The sequence below is a fragment of the Zalophus californianus genome, chromosome 7 (assembly GCF_009762305.2).
Source record: "Zalophus californianus isolate mZalCal1 chromosome 7, mZalCal1.pri.v2, whole genome shotgun sequence".
NCBI classification, from domain to species: Eukaryota; Metazoa; Chordata; class Mammalia; order Carnivora; family Otariidae; genus Zalophus; species Zalophus californianus.
Window position 1 is genome coordinate 85,815,165 of NC_045601.1, and position 23,067 is coordinate 85,838,231.

Sequence of the window (23,067 nt, forward strand, 5' to 3'; positions counted from 1 at the left end):
AAGTATGTACTTGTTAAAATGGTGAAACCCACTGTGCAGTTGTTTTACTCTATTCCTTCTGAAAAATCTAGACCTGCCTAATAACTTGTGCTTTATAACTTTTCTAAAAAATCACTGGGTTCATTAAGTTTTTTTTTTTTTTTTGGTATCACCATTCTGCTTCTTATTTTTATTCATTTCTAAACTTCCTTCCTGACAAATAACTTGAGGAAAAGAAAAACAAAAACCACATTACTCATTTCAAACCTATATGCTCCCATCTCCATCCCTTCACTTAAATACACACATGTACACAACACAAAACTCACTTTTAAGCAGTTTTCCCTCAAAACATAGAATCAAAGCAAAGGAAATCCTTGCCCTCCTAATCCCTAAACAATGCCCACTGTCAAGGGTCTATACTTACAATAAACAAAGCTAAAATATAAGACAACAGAAAATTATGAAGGTAACCAAAGATGTATGAATAACTCTTACATCTCTCTTCAGTGTCAAATCCTGGCAAAGGGCATTTTAATTCTATATACTGAATGCTACAGCATCTGCTTCATTGTATATGAACATTAATATAAGCTAGAACAGAGTTCACCAGCATTTTACCAGATTTTTCACAGAAGTCTAAAATTAAAAAATCTAAACTCCAGTTTGATCTGGAATTTAACCCATGGATACACTTACACAGTCTAAAACAGATAGAAATAAAGTATTTATATAGCAATTTTTGTCTGTGGTGGCCCTATGCATGTTCAAATAAGGCTTATTTTGCTACTGAAAGATCACTGGGTGGCCACCTTTTTCACCCACTTATTACAGGTAGAGACAATTAGCTATAGAGGTTAAGTGGCTTCTACAAATTAATGTCATGAGTCATCATAAGAGTTAGATCTTCTGACAAGTTCTGTGCCTGCTGTCCACCACAAATTCTTAATTTCTCAGAGCACAGAATCAACACACTAAAAAAATTAAAAAAAAAACTAACAAGAATTTTTTACTTTTTTTAATGAATTCTTACCTAAAAATAAAGACTTGCCTTTGAAAGGTGGGAAAGCTTCCTTCAGAAGCAGCAGTTATCTCTATTTGCATTGGAAAAATTATTTTTAAAAAATCTTAAAAGTTGAGGAGTTCATCACCTCCTACCATATACAATTGCTGGTTCTTCCAAAAGAGGTGTGGCTTAAAGACACTGGATCTTAAACTGTATTTCCCTCCACTTTTATCTCTAACATCAATTTGAATAAGAAACTACACTTTTTTGCCTTGATATTTCCCTTCTGTACAACAGAAACAAAAAATTAATTCCTACCTGACATAGACAATGTAAGGAAGAATTTACTGTTTGTGGACTGCTTTGAGATTCCAGAACGAAATACATAATCCAGTTGATCTTCAACCCTAGAATAAAGGCAAACTTCACTGAAAGTATCTGCTTCAGCAGATGCCTTCAAAATAAAATACTGTACCATTATATAGAGAGGTTTTATGTAAATGAAAAGTGGGGGCCCAACACTGGTTAGAAAGTTCTTTTCCCCAATTCAAAAATTTAATACTTCTCACAAATTTTTCATTCAGTAGGCACACTAAATCTATTCTTAAATTAGTAGAAATTATATGCATTTATTAAAGAGAACAGAGACCCTCAGGAAAATGATGCAAACATTTGCAATAGTAAATAAAACATCAAATAATGAATTTCATAAAATAAAATTTATTAAATTTCATTTAAGATTAGCTCTTGGACTTTTACTGAAGGGCAATAAAATTTCCAAATTTTAACCTTATGTTTGTAGATCAGCCTTTAACAAATCTTAACCCTTTATATTTTCATCAAGTCTATACTCAAATTGCTTCTTCTGACACTTAAGGTAAACATAATTCTTAAAAATTAAAGGTTCACTCAGTAAATGTAAGAGGTTTAGTACTACTGTCACTTTTTAAAAAAAGATTTTATTTATTTATTTGAGAGAGAGAGAATGAGAGATAGAGAGCACGAGAGGGAAGATGGTCAGAGGGAGAGGCAGACTTCCCGCTGAGCAGGGAGCCCGACGTGGGACTCGATCCCGGGCCTCCAGGATCATGACCTGAGCCGAAGGCAGTCGCTTAACCAACTGAGCCACCCAGGCACCCTCACTCTTGATAATATTCCCAGTCAAGGAAGAAAAAAGATGAAGAGATTTGATTAAATTGGAAGATGAACTAAGAATACTGAGTGGATACCTAGCTTACATAGAAAGCAGGAGACTGAACTCTTCAAAGATTTAATGCAAAGTTAAACAGATTAAAGAGTCTCGATCTATGCAAAAGCAAAAAAACAAAAACCCTCAAAAACAAACAAACAAAAAACAGTTTTAGAGGGGGGAAAAAAGCACCCGAGATTAGATACTGTAAATAGGATCATAATGGAAAAGGACGGGGTGGGGGGCGCAGGAGCCATTAAACGGAAAGCGGTGAAACAGGGTACCAAAAGACAGCTAAAGATTAAGGGAGTGAGGGCCTGCGAAGGTAAAGTGGGGCATAGAATGAACTCCAGCGCAAACCGATGTTAAAGCAAACACATCAGAAACTCACAAAAGAGAACGAAGACGAAGTGTTGAAATGAGGAAAGAAGAGAGCCACGGAAGAAATTAATAGAGGCAAACTTGGTCGGTGAGGGTAAGGAGAGTCGGGAAGAGGAGCCAAACTAGGGATGCACAGTGAGATGGAAGAAATTAAGGGGAGCAAAAGGATACACTGCCTCAACAGGGAGACCAGCGAAGCGAAAGGGCACATGGGAGGAGGGGATGAAAGAGCACAACCACGAAAGGGGGGTAAAGGGAGGACAGAGCGGCGAGGACGGAGCTGACCGCGAAGGGCAGGGGACGTCTGGGTACAGGAGTGAGGTTCAGGAAGAGCCGGCCGAGGGACGCGCCGCAGGGGCAGGGGCAGCAGGGAGCACCCGGCGAGCGGGACGCCGTGGCTCCTCGCCACTCGGAGGGCACTCTGCACAGCCGTCACCACCGACCTTCAGCGGGCCCGGGGCCGGGTTCCGACCGGGAGCAGCTGGGTGAAGGGCCGGAGCGGGCGAGCGGCGACAAGGAGAAGGAGGCCGCTTCCTGCCGGGCCCGTGGGAAACAGGGAGGGGTCTTGGGTGTAGGGAGCCGAGCTAGACGGAGAGCACAGTTAGGGGCTTACCTTTCGCCCGGCTCGGCCTCCTCCACCGCCTGTCGGACGGAGGAGCTCGTTGTCCCGCTGGAAAAAGACGGCCCTGCCCGGGTCAGCACCATCCCGCCCCGGGCCCCCTCACATCGCCATCGCAGCAACCGCAACCACCGCAGCAGAGAAGCCGGTTCGTCACCGCCACTCGGCTACTGGCCCGAAACGGCCAGCGAGCATGCGCAGTCACCCCAGTCCCGAGGGAACCCCGGCCAGCCGGAGCTACCTGCGATCAACAGGTCTCAGGCCCCGCGGCCCCGCCCCCGGCCTTCTCTCCCCTCCCCACTCCTCCCTGTTCCCTCCCCTCTCTAAGGTTAGGCCCCGCCCCTTCCAGGCACGGCGCCCCGCCCCTCCCCCTCGTTCCAAGCCTCTCAACCACCGCTCTAAGTCCAACGCCAACTGAGATTTCAAGAGATTTGTCCACTCTTTTCGCCTCTTACTCCCAAGTTCTCGCGAGAACGGGAGTTTTGCGTCAATAAAACGCGCGAGCCCCCTTAGAAGGGTCGGGCTAGGAATTTAAAAAAACAAGAGGCTCCATGCATTTTATGCTGAAGAGGAGGGTACCGGAGGCGGGCAAAAGGAGGGAGTGCTAAGACTTCAGCTCTGTTTCTCACATTGTTCTTTAGTCTTCTGTCTTCTTGACCTCTTGGCTGCGGTCCCGGATAAAGGATCCCAGTCCCTGCGCTACTCACCTTTCGCAGTAGGAAAGGAAGCTGCGGGAGTTCCGCGCTGGCTCGAGACTGCTGCTTTTAGGGACTCCTTTCATTTTTGGAGAGATGTGGATGCTGCTATGGTTACTGCTAGCTTACTGATGCCCACAAAGCCTGGAGGGAGGCGATGAAGCGATCTTTAGCTTTGAAATTCCATTAAAAGAAGCCTATGATTTGGATAGCCCGTGAAGGATAATCCTTTAGTGATTTACTTCATCCCAGCTTCTGAGTCTAATCCAGCAGAACCTTTTGTAGTGCATGAAGTTCAGTGTTACTAAGGCAAAGTTAATGGAAAAAAGGAAATTGTGGCTGTAGTGTGTGTTAAAAGTGAAGTAGAAGAATGGATAGTGTCGATGGTTGTACAACTATTAGTGTACTTAATGGCCCTGAACTGTACTTAAAAAAATGTTTAAAATGGTACATTTTATAAGTATATTTTACCAGAATAAGAATGAATTCAAAAGAAAAGGGTTTGTATACTTATTTGGGAATGTAGCTCTTCCGTGACTTATGACAGTTATGACTTTATAAACCCATCATAAATTGAAAATACTGTAGTCGAAAATGCAGGAAATACATCTAATCTACAGAGCATAGCCTAGCCTAGGCTCCCTTAAACGTGCTCAGAATACTTACATTAGCCTGCAGTTGGACAAAATCATCTAACACAAAGCCTATTTTATAATACAGAGTTATCTCATGTAATTTCTTGAATACTGTCCTGAAACTGAAAAAGAATGGTTGTAAGTATATTGGTTGTTTACTTTTAGGATTGCATGGTTGAGTGGGAGTTGTGATTCAATCCCTCTGCCCAATACGACAATATCATACTGCGTTTTGCTAACCTGAAAAAAGACCAAAATTCAAAATTTGAAGTTTCGTTTCCATTAAATGCTTATCACTTTGTCACCATGGTAAAGACCGAAGTCTTAAGTCAAACCATCCTAAGTAAGGGACCATCTGTAATGATGATGGCTTGCAGCCTAGGTCATTTGAGCGACAAGTTTTGAATATAATATAACCTCTGGTTTTTCTTCATCTTACTATGTATCTTTAACATGATTGTGAATGTCGTGTCATCCTATGATAACCAGTGTGTTAGCATTTGCATGAATGATCTGCTTTCCTGGTTCCTAATCTTTGTCTTTTTTAAAATAGCCAAATACCATTTTAATATCTTTCTCATAAGGACCTTTATTCTTTGTTTTATGATTTGAATTCATAGCCTCAAAACCAAAAGGCTTTTTAAAAATCTTTTCTGTCTCTTAAAAAAATATATGAAATATCCCATTATTTGCATTTCCACATCTATGCCCTTCCTAAAATACACCCTGTGCCAAGATTTCTTCTCTGTTATGTGTTCTTTTTATTCAAATCACATTTTTAAATCATCTACCTGCCGGACAGTGTACTAATTTTGGAGGATACCAAAATGAATAAAACAGAACTTGGGTGGAGTGTTTGCATAATTCCTTTATGATGTAATGTGTGTAGTGCAGATAGGTGCACAGGGAACTACTGGAGCTCAGAGGAGGAGCATTAATTTAACTTAGGCTGGGAGAGGTCATGAGTCAGGAAAGACTTCCAAGAGAAAATGATTCCAGAGAGTTAATAAAGTGGTAGGGGTGTGTGTGTGTATGTGGAGGGGGGTACATAAAGAGGGAAAGAGGTTGCTTGAACAAAACTAAGCAATAAGAAACTATCTTTGCACAGAACTAAAACAGAGAGCAATTTGATGCCACGATTTGAGGATGTGAGGTTAGAGAAGTAGGCAAAGGTCAGACCGTGGTGAGCCTTTGAAGGATTTCAAGGAAGGATCAATTCAACTAGTATTTTTGATTACCTATTCAGAGTGTGTCAAACAGTGTACTAGTGACTAGGGTACAATGAAGATTAAGAGTCATCCCCAATGCTCAGGGAATTTACAAATTGGTAGGGGGAAACAGGCAACTCAAATGCCAATAAATTGTACTAAAGAGTTAAAATTGGGGTAGGCACCTGTTGTTTGAGAGCCCAGAAAAGGAGCATTTAACCTGGAGATTTAGACAAGACTTCCTGGAAATTATTCATCAGTAGAATATAAAATACTCTCTTAAAGAAAATTAGAAAAATTATATCTCCTGACATTCAGGCTATTAGAGAATGCATTGATCTAGTTGTCAAATTATCTGGGTTCAAGTTCTAGATTCTGCAGTATACTGTGTAATCTTGAGAGTCTCTTAACTTCTCTAGGTCCTGGTTTTCTCTAGATAAAAAAGAGATTCAGATTGGGGCACCTGGGTGGCTCAGTCGTTTAGGGTCTGTCTTCTGCTCAGGTCATGATCCCGGGGTCCTGGGATCGAGCCCTGCATCGGGCTCCCTGCTCTGCAGGGAACCTGCTTCCTCTCCCACTCCCCTTGCTTGTGTTTCTGCTCTCGCTATGTCTCTCTGTCAAATGAATAAATAAAAATCTTTATTAAAAAAATAAGATTATAGTGTTTGGAGGTCCTTTAGAAACCTTATGATTCTAAATTTACTTCCCATTTGTCTTCCCAGGTTTTGAATCAGATTTGTGTCCCATCTAATGTACATTAAACTAAGTCTTATGTTATATGTGTTATTTTCTATCCAAGTCATGTATACTCAAAGGATGCAAGGTTTGGAATACTTTCTATCCTATAGTGAGTTTACATAATTTAACTTTGGCATAGAATGTTTTTGAATCTTTATTAAACTCTTCTAACTGGAGTATTCTCTTAAACTGAAGATCAGGTTATCTCTCCCCTACAAAGTTGCACAATATTCGCTCAGCTAAAGACTGAGATGAAAAGAAAGAAATATTGTAAATTTGGAAATAGCCTCATGGAAATATGTCTATATTTGTCTGTTGCTAGATATTAATTCATTAAGCAAATAATGAATTTGCTTAAAATTTTCCTTAATGGGATTTATTATCTTTAAAATATTGTTTTCAGTAGGTCACTATCAACTTCAAAATTTTAAATTAAAAAAAGATATAGTCAAAATTATTCCACTCTTTTCTAGAAATATTCTTTTGGGCATTTTATACAAGGAATTCTGAATTCCTTTAAAAATGTTTTTTTATTTTTTATGTTTGATAAGAATTGGAGTATTCTCTAACTAGGGTATTATAATATTAATAAAATAATAACTCCCCTTCTGGGGCAGTCACTCTTGTCTCTATGTATAGATTTATCATTTGTAACTTGAGTGAGTGCCCGTAGTACTCAAGGGTAAGTTTATTAAAAGTTATATAATTTTAACAACAAATATGAGATGGGGCAAAACAAAGTTTCATTACAGAACTTCCTTAGTGGGTTATTAACAGCTATAAACCAGAAAGGCAAATGTATTACTTCATAACTTAATGTTGTAACATTATTTCATGACTTAATAGCCGTGGTCTTTCTGGAGGAACCATCATATAAAACTCAGTTACCAATTTTTTCTTCCTGTAATGTAGTAGCAAATGATAAAAAAAAAAAGGTTTTTTTCTTCTTTTTAAAAAACTTACAAGTTTTAGAAAATTTATAAGTTGGTTGCTTCTGAGAGGGAAACTTGGAGTCTGGAGTGCTTGGTGAAGGGAGGAAAGGATACTTTTTATTGCATATTCTTCTGAATTTGAACCTGGTGAATGTATTCAAGATAAAAAATTTTCAGTCTGTGTGAAATAGTTTTTAAAATGCTTATACCATAGTCTTTAATAATGATATTACAGAAAAAAAGAACCCTGATAGGTACATAACTGATTAAACTGCAAAAAGTTTCTTTATACAATGTGAAAGGAGCAGTCAGGCAGTGACTTTTGAGTTGCAACTCAGGTCACCTGGATTTCCCAGACAGAATGTCTACTTGGATCATTCAGAGAGAATCTGTCAGACAGCAGACATTCCTCCCACCACCATCCCGCTGAATCATTCCTATAAAGTATAATTATCTAGTACCAAGTAATAGTAATGAAATGATTTCTGCATTATTCTCTTCCTTATATGCTCGAAGCTTAACGTTTTTTAAAATAATATTTATACTAGTTACCATTTTATCTGTGATAGCAAACATATTAGGGCAAAAATCTCATTTTTCTGATGACTCAGGCATTCTTGAATACTGATCTTTAAGCCAACTCCACTAAGATAGCTTCTGCTTCATATCAGACCTCATCACATATCAGACCTTATCACGTACTACGGACTCCTCTTACACAACATATCTTAAACTAGACGTATCCTGTTCCCCTTTCCCCAATCACACAGAGCTCCATTGCTCTCCCAACCTTCTAGTTTCTAATTACTCTCCTCTCCCCAGATTTACCTAAGTTGAGAACTTCACAGCCATACTAGTAACTTCATGAATTGAGCACATAGTCAAAAATTCAAAATCTTTCTAATATCTATTACCTTATACTTTTGTATAACTTTCTTCTCTAGCTTCCTGATTTGTAAGATGGGTATAATAATTAAAAGCTTCATGAAGATGTTGTGACACTGATTATTAAAAAGATATTTTACCCAAAAAAAAAGTATGCATTTCAGATTGTTCCTGTCACTGGCAGGGGTAATGAGAAGTAATTATAGATTAACAGATCAATTGACCTTATAACAAGAAGCATCCACAATCATGCTCAAGTCCCTCTCAACAAACAAGACATACAACTCCAATCCCCATGTCAATTTGCAGACATCTTAAGTGAATGCAAAATTAACTTCACATATTTTTAAATCTCTTCAGCAAAAACTCTTCCTTTCACTTCTTAGATTTTACATTAGAAATATTGGTGGGAATGCAGCAGAAAAGGGAAAAAACTAAAATCACTTTTTCTATATTAAAGTTATCATTATGCATGCTTTATTTCTGTCATGGTCAACTACCAAATTTATTTATCCTTCAATTTATTTGAAACATGTAGCAGTTTGCCAAATTTATCTTGGGTACAGAAAAAGGAAAGATTTGTATTAGGAAATTCGAATCTCATTATTTCCATTATGTCTTTAAAAGATACTTAAACCACTCCCCCCCCCCCCCCGGCCCAGTTTCTTTATAAACAAATGCAACCTAAAGTGATCTGAGAGCTGAGTAAATAGTTACCTTCTAGGTGATTTCTTTTTGCAGAAACATTTAAAAAAATTTTTTTTATTAACATATAATGTATATTATTTGTTTCAGAGATACAGGTCTGTGATTCATCAGTCTTACACAATTCACAGCACTCACCATAGCACATATCCTCCCCAATGTCCATCACCCAGCCACTCCAACCCTCCCAACCCCCTCCACTCCAGCAACCCTCAGTTTGTTTCCTGAGATTAAGAGCCTCTTATGGTTTGTTTCCCTCTCTGTTTTTGTCTTGTTTAATTTTTCCCTATGATCCTCTGTCTTGTTTCTCAAATTCCTCATATGAAAAATCATATGATACTTGTCTTTCTCTGATTGACTTATTTCATTTAGCATAATACCCTCTAGTTCTAGCCACGTCATTGCAAATGGCAAGATTTCATTTTTTGATGGCTGCATAATATTCCATTGAATATATATACCACCTCTTCTTTATCCATTTATCTGTTGATGGACATCTAGGCTCTTTCCATAGTTTGGCTATTGTGGACATTGCTGCTATAAACATTGGGGTGCACATGCCCCTTTGGATCACTACATTTGTATCTTCGGGGTAAATACCCAGTGGTGCAATTGCTGGGTTGTAGGGTAGCTCTATTTTCAACTTTTTGAGGAACCTCCATACTATTTTCCAAGGTAAAATATGCACCAGCTTGCATTCCCACCAACAGTGTAGGAGGGTTCCCCTTTCTCCGCATCCCTGCCAACATCTGTCGTTTCCTGACTTGTTAATTCTAGCCATTCTGACTGGTGTAAGGTGGCATCTCATTGAGGTTTTGATTTGGATTTCCCTGATGCTGAGTGATGTTGAGAACTTTTTCATGTGTCTGTTGGCCATTTGGATGTCTTCTTTGCAGAAATGTCTGTTCATGTCTTCTGCGCATTTCTTGATTGTATTATTTGTTCTTCGGGTGTTGAGTTTGGTAAGTTCTTTATAGATTTTGGATACTAGCCCTTTATCTCATATGTCATTTGCAAATATCTTCTCCCATTCTGTCGGTTGTCTTTTGGTTTTGTTGACTGCTGTGCAGAAGCTTTTTATCTTGATGAAGTCCCAATAGTTCATTTCCCCCCCCCCCCCCTTTTTTTCCATTTGCCTTTGGAGATGTATCTTGAAAGAAGTTGCTGTGGCTGATGTCGAAGTGGTTACTGCCCATGTTCTCCTCTAGGATTTGGATGGATTCCTGTCTCAGATTGAGGTCTTTCATACATTTTGAGTTTATCTTTGTGTATGGGTTTAGGGAATGGTCGAGTTTCGTTCTTCTGTATATAGCTGTCCTATTTTCCCAGCACCATTTATTGAAGAGACTGTCTTTTCTCCATTGCATATATTTTCCTGCTTTGTCGAAGATTATTTGACCACAAAGTTGAGGGTCTAATCTGGGCTCTCTATTCTGTTCCATTGGCCTATATGTCTGTTTTTGTGCCAGTACCATGCTGTCTTGATGATCACAGCTTTGTAATATAGCTTGAAATCAGGCAACGTGATGCAACCAGCTTTGTTTTTCCTTTTCAAAATTTCCTTGGTGATCCAAGGTCTTTTCTGAGTCCATACAAATTTTAGGATTGTTTGTTCCAGCGCCTTGAAAAATGTCATTGGAATTTTGATCAGGATGGTGTTGAAGGTATAGATTGCTCTGGGTAACATAGACATTTTAACAATGTTTATTCTTCCAATCCATGAGCATGGAATATTTTTCCATCTTTTTGTGTCTTTTTCAATTTCGTTCAAGAGTATTCTGTAGTTCCTAGAGTATAGACCCTTTACCTCTTTGGCTAGGTTTATTCCGAGGTGTCTTATGGTTTTTCGTGCTATTGTAAATGGAATCAATTCTCTAATTTCTCTTTCTACAGTTATTAGTGTATAAGAAAGCAACTGATTTCTGTGCATTGATTTTGTATCCTGCCACATTACTGAATTGCTGTATGAGTTCTAGTAATTTGGGGGTGCAGTCTTTTGGATTTTCCATGTAAAGTATCATGTCATCTGCGAAGAGAGAGTTTGACTTCTTCTTTGCCAATCTGAATACCTTTTATTTCTTTTTGTTGTCTGATTGCTGTTGCTAGGACTTCTAGTACTATGTTGAACAATAGTGGTGAGAGTGGGCACCCTTGTCATGTTCCTGATCTTAAGGGAAAGGCTCTCAGGTTTTCCCCACTGAGGATGATATTCACTGTGGGCGTTTCATAGATGGATTTTATGAACTTGAGGAATGTTCCTTCTATCCCTGTACTCTGAAAAGTTTTAATTAGGAAAGGATGCTGTATTTTGTCAAATGCTTTTTCTGTATCAATTGAGAGGACCTATGGTTCTTCTCTCTCCTCTTATTAATGTGTTCTATCACATTGATTGATTTGTGAATGTTGAACCACCCTTGCATCCCGGGGATAAATCCCACTTGGTCATGGTGGATGATCCTTTTAGTGTATTGTTGGATCCTATTAGGTAGGATTTTGTTGAGAATTTTGGAATATACATTCATCAGGGATATCGGTCTGAACTTCTCCTTTTTGTTGGGGTCTTTGCCTGGTTTGGGGATTAAGGTAATGCTGGCCTCATAGAATGAGTCTGGAAGCTTTCCTTCTGTTTCTATTTTTTAGAACAGCTTCAGGAGAATAGGTATTATTTCTTCTTTGAATGTTTGGTAGAATTCCCCAGGGAATCCATCAGGCCCTGGACTCTTGTTTTTTGGGAGGTTTTTGATCACTGCTTCAATCCCCTTACTGGTTATTGGCCTATTCAGGTTGTCAATTTCTTCCTGTTTCAGTCTTGGTAGTTTATAGGTTTCTGGAAGACATTCATTTCTTCCAGGTTACTTAATTTATTGGCATACAGTTGTTGATATAATTTCTAATAATTGTTTCTATTTCCTTAGTGTTAGTCATGATCTCTCCCCTTTCCTTCATAATTTTATTAATTTGGGTCCTTTCTCTTTTCTTTTGGATAAGTCTGGCCAGTGGTTTATCGATCTTATTAATTCTTTCAAAGAACAAGCTTCTAGTTTGTTGATCTGATCTACTGTGTTTCTGGTTTCTAATTCATTGATCTCTACTCTCATCTTAATTATTTCTCTTCTAATGTGTGGCTTGGGCATCGTTTGTTGTTTTTTCTCTAGTTCTTTAAGGTGTAAAGTTAGTTGGTGAATTCGGGATTTTTCTATTTTTTTGAGTGAGGCTTGGATGGCTATGTATTTCCACCTTAGGACCGTTTTTGCAGTATCCCATAGGTTTTGGACCAATGTGTTTTCGTTCTCATTGTTTTCCATGAATTGTTTAAGTTCTTTGTTTTTCCTGGTTGACCCAAACATTCTTGAGCAGAGTGGTCTTTAGCTTCCAAGTGTTTGAATTTCTGCCAAATTTTGTCTTGTGATTGAGTTCCAGTTTTAAAGCATTATGGTCTGAGAATATGCAGGGAATAATCTCAATCTTTTGGTATCACTTGAGACCTGATTTGTGACCCGGTATGTGGTCTATTCTGGAGAAAGTTCCATGTGCGCTCGGGAAGAATGAGTATTCTGTTGTTTTAGTGTGGAATATTCTGTATATATTTATGAGATCCATCTGGTCCAGTGTATCATTCAAAGCTCTTGTTTCTTTGTTGATTTTCTGCTTAGATGATATGTCTATTGCTGAGAGTGGAGTATTGAGGTCTCCTACAATTAATATATTATTATCAATATGACTCTTTATTTTGGTTAACAGTTGGCTTATGTAGATGGCTGCTCCCATGTTGGGGGCATAGATATTTACAATTGATTGATCTTCTTGTTGGATAGACCCTTTAAGAATGATATAGTGTCCTTCTGTGTCTCTAACTATAGTCTTTAGTTTAAAATCTAATTTGTCTGATATAAGAATTGCTACCCCAGCTTTCTTTTGAGGTCCGCTGGCATGGAAGATGGATCTCCATCCCTTCACTTTCAGTCTGGATGTATCTTTAGGTTCAAAATGAGTCTCTTGTAGATAGCATATGGATGGGTCCTGTCTTTTTATCCAATCTGCAACCCTGTGCCATTTTATGGGAGCATTTAGGCCATTCACATTGTGAGTGATTATTGAAAGATATGAACTTATTGTCATCATGTTGCCTGTGAAGACCTTGTTTTTATAGATTGTCCCTGTAAATTTCTGTTGTATATCACTTTTGGGGTCTTTCTCCTTTTATAGAACCCCCCTTAATATTTCTGAATATGTCTCGCCAGGCCTTTCTGGCTTGCCAGGTCTCTGTGGATAGGTTTGACATTATTCTGATGTTCCTCCCTCTGTATGTAAGGAATTTCTTCCCCCTAACTGTCCTTAAGATGATTTCCTTGGTTCTAAGATTTGCAAGTTTTACTATTACATGCTGGGGAGTCGGCCTGTTTTCCTTGATCTTGGGAGGGGTCCTCTCTGCCTCTAGGACACGAATGTTTGTTTCATTCCCCAGATTAGGGAAGTTCTCAGCTACAATTTGCTCAAATATATCTTCTAGTCCTCTCACTCTCTCTACACCCTCTCCGGGATTCCAATAATTCTGACATTGGAACACATTGTGGTGTTACTTTTTTCTCTGATTCTATTTTCATGGATTCTGAGTTGTTTTTTCCCGGCCTCCTCTTTTCCCTTTTTATCTATTAAATGGTCTTCCAGGTCACTAATTTGTTCTTCTGCCTCGCTTACCCTAGCTGTTAGATTATCTAGATTAGATTGGATCTCACTGATAGCATTTTTAAGTTCTGCCAACTCAGCTTTCATTTCTGCCCTTAGAGACTCTATGTTGCCATTAATTGATTTCTCCATTCTAGCCATTGTCTTCACAATTGGTAGCCTGAATTCCATCCCCGACATCTTGGTTATATCTGAATCCATTTGTATATCTGTGGCATAAATCATAATCTCTGAGTCTTTCCTATTTTGGGGGTTCCTCCTAGTCATTCTGTTGATGGGTGGTTGAGGGAATGTATAGAGTCCAAATTACTGACCACAACCCAAGCAAGATGCACCTGTTTTCTAGGGACCTTAGGGATGCTGGCCTCTTGTTTTCCCAGCCTGTCTTCAGGAGGAGGGGCCTGCTGCACTGTTACTCAGGCAACCCTGTTTGGGCAGAGTTGCCTGCCCCCTGCGGAGGGGGACGGGCTCAGTGGAAATCGTTTTTTGGGGGCTTTTGTTCTCTGGCGGCTTTCCCTGGTGGCTTTCCACGTCTCCTCCGAGAGTCAGAGCAGAAGAGACCTTTTCCCACCCTCTGCCTCAGAGCAGAGAGATCGCAGTCTGTTCTTCAGTGATCTCTCCAGGCCACACTATCTCCGTTTCTGACTGTGCTGCTATAAACTGCAGCACCCTGGGTTGTGGGCCGCTCTGCAGTGCTTCCAGTCCTCACCTCCAGGGTGGGGCTCATCTATGCCCTTTGTGCTTCTAAAACCGCCAGCCACCCCAGTTCGCACATGCAGCCCTGCTGTTCCGGGTTTCTGTCTGGGGGGCTGCTCCAAGGTCCTTTCCCCGCTGCTACCAGTCTGCAAGTCTGTGCCCTGTCCCCAGCACAGGAGGCTATTGCTCACCGGTTGTGTAGGATCCCTCCCGCTGACATTTATCTTCCGATATCTGCCCACAGAATCACGGCTCCCCGCTTTGAACCTCAAAACCAATCGCCCGCGATATTTTGTTTGTAGAGATCCAGGTCTATTTTCTTACATCTCAGGCTGATTTTGTGGGTGATCAGAGTGGTCTGGTAGATATCTAGCTCAATTCAGGGGGCTGGTTGAAATAGGGTCCCCTACTCCTCTGCCATCTTTTTTTATCTCCTGTATTAATTTTTTTAAAAATTACATTTTATCTTTTTTGTTGTTTTATTAGTTACTGCTCTTTGTTATGGTATTTTAGAGTTTACTTTAAGGGTGATCATACAAAAAAATAAGGGTGATCATATACATTTTTAACTTACTACCATCTACTTTCAAATGATACTATGGCACTTTGCATGCAGTATAAAACCTTTGCAACAGCATAACTCCATTCCCCCTCCCAAGCTTTGAGTCATTGTCATACATTTTACATTTTACATGTATTTCCACATGTGTTATAAACTTCACAATGTATTATTTTTGTTTTAGACAGCCAGTTATTTTTTTCACTTAAATAATTAGAGAAATTCTTTTGTATTTACCCACATAGTTGTCATTTCTAGTGCTCTTCATGTTTTTGTGTTGATCTAGATTTTCATTTGGTATCTTTCCTGGTTCTCCTTCCAGGATTTCTTTTGGTGCAGGTATGCTGGTCATGAATACTTTCTGCTTTTGTATATCTGAAATGTCTTCACTTTGTTTTTTTCACAGGGTATGGAATTCTAGATTGACATTTTTTCCTTTTAATGTTTTAAGTTGCTGCTCTGCTCTACTCTCTTCTTACTTACATTGTTTCCAACAAGAAATCTGCAGTTATCCTTATCTTTGTCCCTCGTTGTGTAATATGCTGCCCCTGCCCCCATCTTTTCTTCATTCCTGGTTTTAAGCAATTTGATCATGATGTGTCCTGCTGTAATTGTCTTCATGATATTTGTGCTTGAGGTTTGTTGTGTTCATGGGTCTATGAGTTTACATTTTTCATAAAGTTTTTGAATAATTTTGGCCATTATTTATTGAAATATTCCTCTCTACCCTCCTTTCTTTTGTAGGGGATATTACCATTACACATATTTTAGATGGCTTACAGTAGTCCTACAGCTTATTTGTGCTCTGTTTCATTTTTTCTTCAGGTTTTTTTCCCCCTCTGTGTTTCATTTTGGATAGTTCCTATTATTATGTCTTCAAGTTCAGTAATACTTCCTTCTATATGTCTACTCTGCTGTTAATAATTTCCAGTGTATTTTTCATTTCACACATTATGGTTTTGCCATGTAGAATAGGGAAAATCATTTAATAAAATTTTTATATTGCTCATATCTTTAACTTGTTCAATATTTCCTCTAGTTTCTTGGTATATGAACACAGTTATGTCTTCTAATGTCCTGTCTACTAATCTGTGTCTTGTTATCTGTACCATTTCTGGGTCAGTTTCAATGGATTGATAGTTTTCCTTTTGATGGGTAGTATTTTTCTGACTGAATGCCTGATAATTTTTTATTTGATTGTCAACATTGTAAATTTTACTTTGTTGGGTTTCAAATATTTTTGTGTTCCTGTAAATATTCTTGAGCTTGTCGTGGAGTGCAACTAAGTTAATTGGAAACAGTTTGATCCTTTCAAGTTTTGCTCTTGTGCTCTGTTAGGCAGAATAACAGCAGAACTTAGTCTAGGACTAATTTTTCCCTAATACGAGGCATAGCCCTTATGAGTACTCTATGAAGTTTCATAGAGATGGCTCTGCTCTCATGAATAGGATTAGTGCCCTTATAAAAGCAAACCAAGAAAGCTCCCTTTCTCCTTCTGCTATGTAAGGATACAGTGAAAAAGTGCCGTCTGTAAACAAAGAAGTAAGTCCTCACCAGGCACTGTGCTGGTAACTTGATCTTGGACTTCCAGCCTCTAGAATTATGAGAAATAAGTTGATGTTGTTTATAAGTCTTCCAGTCTATAGTATATTTTGTAACAGCCCAAATAGACTAAGACAAGAACTTAGATGCCACAGGGCTTTCTAGTGTCTTAGCAAAAAATAAGGGGGACTTCCAATTTCCTAGAAAATTTTTGCTTTAGATTGTCCTTACCACAGCATCAGGATAGGAAAGTAGAAGGGATTAAAAATTGAAGATATCCTTTCTGAAACTCTACTTTCTCTCAAAGATACTCTCATAAAGTAGAAAAGGATTGAGGTGGATTACATCTAAATGCAGAGAATAATTACTGCATAAATATTTACTTTTGTCCAGGGAGGACTATTCTTCCACCTGTCAATTTGGTTAAATGAAAAGACTACTGTTACATTTCCAGATTTGAAAACCTGTGAATCTGGGCTAGTCATGTGACCATCCTAGCCCTCAGTTTCTACTTCTGTATTGTGAAGAGGTTGCTGATGTCATAGGCTCCATTAGTTTGTGATTCTCCTGTGTAAATAACCTTGTCAGTTCTAGTCAACTTATTGCTTTCATTCCTTTCATTATACTTTGATAGGTGTTTCCTCAGGATATTTCATTAAGCAGGAAGGGGATGAGTAAAGTAGATTTGGGACGTATTTTTGTCTGCTCATTTTTTATTTTCTTTTGTTTCGTTTTAGGGGTGGGGAGGGGCAGAGGGAAAGGGAGAGAGAGAATCTTAAACCCCTCGGAAGATATTATTTAGCTCATCTTCTCTATTTCTACAAGACAAATAACAGAGCTTTAACATTCCTGAACAGATATGTTCAAGTTTCTTGAACACAGTAATTTCTCTAAAACTATATTTCACTAGAGGGGAGACAAGATGGTGGAAGAGTAGGGGACCTCATTTCATCTGGTCCCTTGAATTTAGCTAGGTAACTATCAAATCATTCTGAACACCTGTGATTTCAACCTGAGATGTAAGAAAAGAATTGCTGGAATTCTACAAATAGAAGAACAACCAGTTTTTGCAAGGTAGGAGGTGCAGAGAAGTGAATTGGAGGGGATATTTCAGAAGATAAAAAGTGGAAGGAGGGAGTCTCTGTAAGCCGGCTACCAGAAAGAGGTATAGCCCCAGAGTACAAAATTGGAAGCTTTAGCAGTCTGTTCCAGTGAGAAACATACCTGTGTGAAAGGTGCTCAGGTGGCGAAGCAGGGCAGAATCCTAAGTCGGACAGTGTGGTCTTGGGAACCCGGGGTCACAAAAAGAAGAGGGGTACCTGAGCTGGCAGAGATCCCAAACACTGGAGCAGAGAAACTGGTTACTACAGTCAGCGAGGCCAGGAGGGGGCTCTCAGCTAAGGTCGCCATAACATGCGAACTGCGGCACAATCAGGTGATCACTCTGTGTGGGGGGCCTGCAAAGGGCAGAAATGCAGCGACCCTCTACCTTCCATCATGAGGATTGGTGTGGGTGTGCACCACAGGAGTCTACAGAGTTTGACACACAAAAGTGAAGACTGCTTATCCCTGAGGGTTTACTGAAGAGAGGGGGCCATGATCGTTCAGCTCCAGGTCTGGAGATCACAGTGTGGCCATTTTTATTTTCATCCTCTAAAGAGGTGCAGAAAGACTTCAGGGAACAAAAGCCACATAAAGCAACCAGAAGCAGCTTACACTGAGCCTGGCCCCCTGGCAAGGGGCGGTGCAACTCCACCCAGGCAAAGACACCAAGAATCAGCACAGCAAGCTCTCCCCTCTGCCCCAGAAGACCAGCTGGAACATTAGGGAAATACCAAGTTTATGGAGCACACAGGACTGCAAAACTCCAGTGCTAGGGGAAAATAGTATATAGAATTTAAGGCTTTTTTCCTCATGATTCATTTACCTTTCAGTTTAAAATTTTCCTTTTCTTTTTTTCCTTTTCAACTAGTTTCTTATTTTATCACCTCTTTGCTTTTAAGTCTTTTTTTAACTTTCATTTTTACATTTACATTTTATAGATATTGTCTTCATTTTTGGCTTCCTTTCATTGTGTTCAATTCTATTTTTGTATATATATAAGTTTTGCTTTCTTTACAATTTTGGGATTTAGTGTCTTCTAACAAACAGACCAAAATACACCCAGGACCAAGTGGATCACCCTGTTTTTTCCACCTGAAAGATTATATTCTACCCCCCCTTTTTTTTCTGCTTTTTCTTTTCTTTTTTTGGTTTCTGACCTTTTTGGATTTGTCTAATGTGTATTTCACTTGGGTCATGGTTGATATTTTTTATTTTGTTCTCTTATTCACCCATTCTTCTCTGCCACAGATCTAATTGATACGGATATAAGTAAAGTGTCAGAGCTGGAATTCAAGATAAGGATTATGAAGTTACTAGCTGGGCTTGAAAAAAGCACAAAAGACACTAGAGAATCTCTTAGTGCAGAAATAAAATCTAATCAGGCCAAATAAAAAATGCTTTAACTGAGATGGAGTCTAAATTCGATGCTCTAATAGTCAGGGTAGATGAGGCAGAAGAGAGAGTCAGTGACATAGAAGACAAGTTGATGGAAAGGATAGGAGCCGAGGAAAAGAGAGAAAAACAACTAATGGACCATGAGGGGACACCTCAAGAAATCAGCAATACCATAAACCAAAACAATATTAGAATTATTGGTGTTCCAGAGGAAGAAGAAAGAGAAAGAGGGCCAGAAGGTATGAGCAAATCATAGCTGAGAACTACCCTAATCTGGGAAAGAAACAGGCATTCAATTCCAAGAGGTAGAGATAATCCTCCTCAAAATCAATAAAAATATATGAACACCCCAACGTATAATAGCAAAACGTGCAACTTTGAGAATTCTGAAAGCAGTTCAAGACAAAAGGTTCTTAACCTACAGGGCTAAAAACATTAGGCTGGCAGCAGGCCTAACCACAGAGACCTGGCAGGCCAGAAAGGGCTGGCATGATATATTCAGGGTACTAAATGAGAAAAACATGCAGCCAAGAATAGTTTATCCAGCAAGGCTGTCATTAAAAATGAAAGGAAAGATAAAGCACTCCCAGGATAAACAGAAACTAAAAGAATTTGTGATCACTAAACCAGCCCTGCAAGAAATATTAAAGGGGATCCTGTAAGTGAAGAGAGAGTCCAAAAGTAACATAGACCAGAAAGAAACAGAGGCAATCCACAGAAACAGGGACTTTACAGGTAAGACAATAGCACTAAATTCATATCTTTCAATAGTTACTGTGAATGTAAATGGGCTAAATGCTCCAATCAAAAGATATGGAGTATCACATTGGATAAAAAAGCAAGACCCGTCGGTATGCTATCTACAAGAGACTCATTTTAGAACTAAAGACACCTCCAGATTGAAAGTGAGGGGGTGGAGAACCATTTATCATGCTAATGGACATCAAAAGAAAGCTAGGGTAGCAATCCTCATATCAGACAAATTGGATTTTTTAAAAAATATTTTTAAAAAGATTTATTTATTTATTTATTTATTTGACAGAGAAAGAGAGAGCACAAGCAGGCAGAGCAGCAGGGAGAGGGAGAGGGAGAAGCAGGCTCCCCCACTGAGCAGAGAGCCTGACTTGGGGCTCAATTCCAGGACCCTGGGATCATGACCTAAGCTGAAGGCAGCTGCTTAACTGACTGAGCCACCCAGGTGCCCCGACAAATTAGATTTTAACCCAAAGACTATAATAAGAGATGAGGAAGGACACTATGTCATACTTAAAGTGTCTATCCAACAAGAAGATCTAACAATTATAAGTATTTATGCTCCTACCTTGGGAGAAGCCAGGTATATAAACCAATTAATAACAAAATTAAAGAAACACATTGATAATAATACAATAATAGTAGGGGACTTTAACACCCCCCTCCCAATGCAATGGACAAATCATCTAAGCAGAAGATCTACATGGAAACAAATGCTTTGAATGACACACTGGACCAGATGGACTTCATAGATATATACAGTGCACTCCATCCTAAAGCAACAGAATACACATTCTTCTTGAGTACACATGGAACATTCTCCAGACTAGATCACATCCTGGGTCATAAATCAGGTCTCAACCTGTACCAAAAGATTGGGATTATTCCTTGCATATTTTCTGACCACAACGCTTTGAAACTTGAACTCAATCACAAGAGGAAATTTGGAAAGAACTCAAACACTTGGAAGTTAAAGAGCAGCCTACTAAAGAATGATTGGGTCAACCAGGATATTAAAGAATTTAAAAAATTCATGGAACCAAATGAAAATGAAAACACAACTGTTCAAAACTTTTGGGATACAGCAAAGGCTGTCCTAAGAGGGAAGTACGTAGCAATACAAACCTTTCTCAAAAATTAGAAAAGTCTCAAATACACAAGCTAACCTTAAACCTAAAGGACAGGGAGAATGAAGAGCAAATAAAGCCCAAACCAAACAGAAGACAAATAATAAAAATCAAGGGGAAATCAATGAAATAGATACCAAAAGAACAGTAGAACAGATCAAAGAAACTGGAAGATGGTTCTTTGAAAGAATTAAGATTGATAAACCCCAAGCCAGATTTATCAAAAAGAAAAGAGAAAGGACCCAAATTAATAAAATCATGAATGAAAGAGGATAGATCACGACCAACACCAATAAATACAAACAATTTTAAGAACATATTATGAGCAACTGTATGCCAACAAATTAGGCAATCTGGAAGAAATGGATGCATTCCTAGAAATATATAAACTACCAAAACTGAAACAAGAAGAAATAGAAAACCTGAACAGACTCATAACCAACAAGGAAATTGAGGCAGTAATCAAAAATCTCCCAACAAACAACAGTCCAGGGCTGGATGGCTTCTCAGGGGAATTCTACCAAACACTAAAAGAACTAATACTATTCTTTGAAGCTGTTTCAAAAAAATAGAAAGGGGAAGAAAACTTCCAAGCTCATTTTATGAGGTCAGCATTACCTTCATCCTAAAACCAAAGACCCCAACCAAAAAGGAGATTTACAGACCAATATCCCTGATTAACGTGGATGCCAAAGTTCTCACCAACATACTAGCCAATAAGATCCAACCGTTATGAAAAGGATTATTCACCACAACCAAACAGAATTTATTCCTGGGCTGCAAGGGTGGTTCAACATTCACAAATCAATCAATGTGATACATCACACAAATAAAAGAAAGAAAAAGAACTGTATGATCCTCTCAATTGAAGCAAATTGACAAAATACAACATCCTTTCTCAATTAAAACTCTCCACAGTGTAGGGATAGAGGGAACATACCTCAGTATCATAAAAGCCATCTACAAAAAGCCCACAGCAAATATCATTCTCAATGGGGAAAAACAGAGCTTTTCCCCTACGGTCAGGAACACAACAGGGATGCCTACTCTCACCACTGTTGTTCAACATAGTACTAGAAGTTCTAGTCTCAGCAATCAGACAACAAAAAGAAATAAAAGGCATTCAGGTTGGCAAAGAAGAAAGCCAAACTCTCACTCTTTGCAGATGACATGATACTCTAGGTGGAAAACCCAAAAGACTCCACCCCAAACTGCTAGAACTCATACAAGAATTCAGCAATGTGGCAGGATATAAAATCAATGCACAGAAATTGGTTGCATTTCTATACACCAACAATAAGACATAAAAAAGAAATTAAAAAATTGATCCCATTTACAATTGCACCAAAACCCATAAGATACCTAGGAGTAAACCTAACCAAAGAGGTAAAAGATCTGTAGTCTAAGAACTACGGAACACTTATGAAAGAAATTGAAGAAGACACAAAGAGATGGAAAAACATTCCATGTTCATGGATTGGAAGAATGAATATTGTTAAAATGTCTATGCTACCCAGAGCAATCTACAATTCAATGCATTCCCTATCAAAATACCATTGACATTTTTCACAGAGCTGGAATGTATAATCCTAAAATTTGTATGGAACCAGAAAAGACCCCAAATAGCCAGAGGAATGTTGAAAAAGAAAACCAAACCTGGGGGCATCACAATGCCAGAATTCAAGCTATATTACAATGCTGTAATCATCAAGAGAGTGTGGTACTGGCACAAAAACAGACATATAGATCAATGGAACAGGAGAGAGAACCCAGAAATGGACCCTCAACTCTATTGTCAGCTAATCTTTGACAAATCAGGAAGGAATATCCAATAGAAAAAGGACAGTCTCTTCTATAAATGGTGTTGGGAAAACTGGACCATTTTCTTACACCATACACAAAGATAAACTCAAAATGGATGAAAGACCTAAATGTGTGACAGAAATCCACCAAAATCTGAGAGGGGAACATAGGCAGCAACATTTTTGAGTTGGCTGCAGCAACTTCTTGCTAGACACATCTCCAATGGCAAGGGAAACAAAAGCAAAATTGAACTATTGGGACTTCATCAATATAAAAAGCTCTGTACAGCAAAGGAAACAGTCAAAAAAACTAAAAGGCAATTTACAGAATGGAAGAAGATATTTGCAAATGACATATCAGATAAAGGAATAGTATCCAAGATCTATAAAGAACTTATCAAACTAGGGGTGCCTGGTTGGCTCAGTCAGTT

The 23,067-nt window shown here is 38.8% G+C and overlaps 1 protein-coding gene across 11 annotated transcripts in view; it reads right to left on the minus strand.

Moving 5' to 3' along the window:
• Positions 1-3,442, minus strand: part of FAM135A (family with sequence similarity 135 member A) — a 124,848-nt gene extending 121,406 nt beyond the window's left edge. For 3 of the 11 annotated variants that reach the window (XM_027602113.2, XM_027602108.2, XM_027602109.2), the window contains exons 1-2: positions 3,169-3,441; positions 1,304-1,392 (exon numbers count right to left, since the gene is read on the minus strand). The gene's annotated coding sequence lies outside the window, so the exon portion shown is untranslated. Of the gene's footprint in view, positions 1-1,303; positions 1,393-3,168 lie in introns of all 11 variants that reach the window. The other 8 variants (XM_027602117.2, XM_027602122.2, XM_027602121.2 and 5 more) reach the window with 4 other exon arrangements.
• Positions 3,443-23,067: the final 19,625 nt, after the last annotated feature.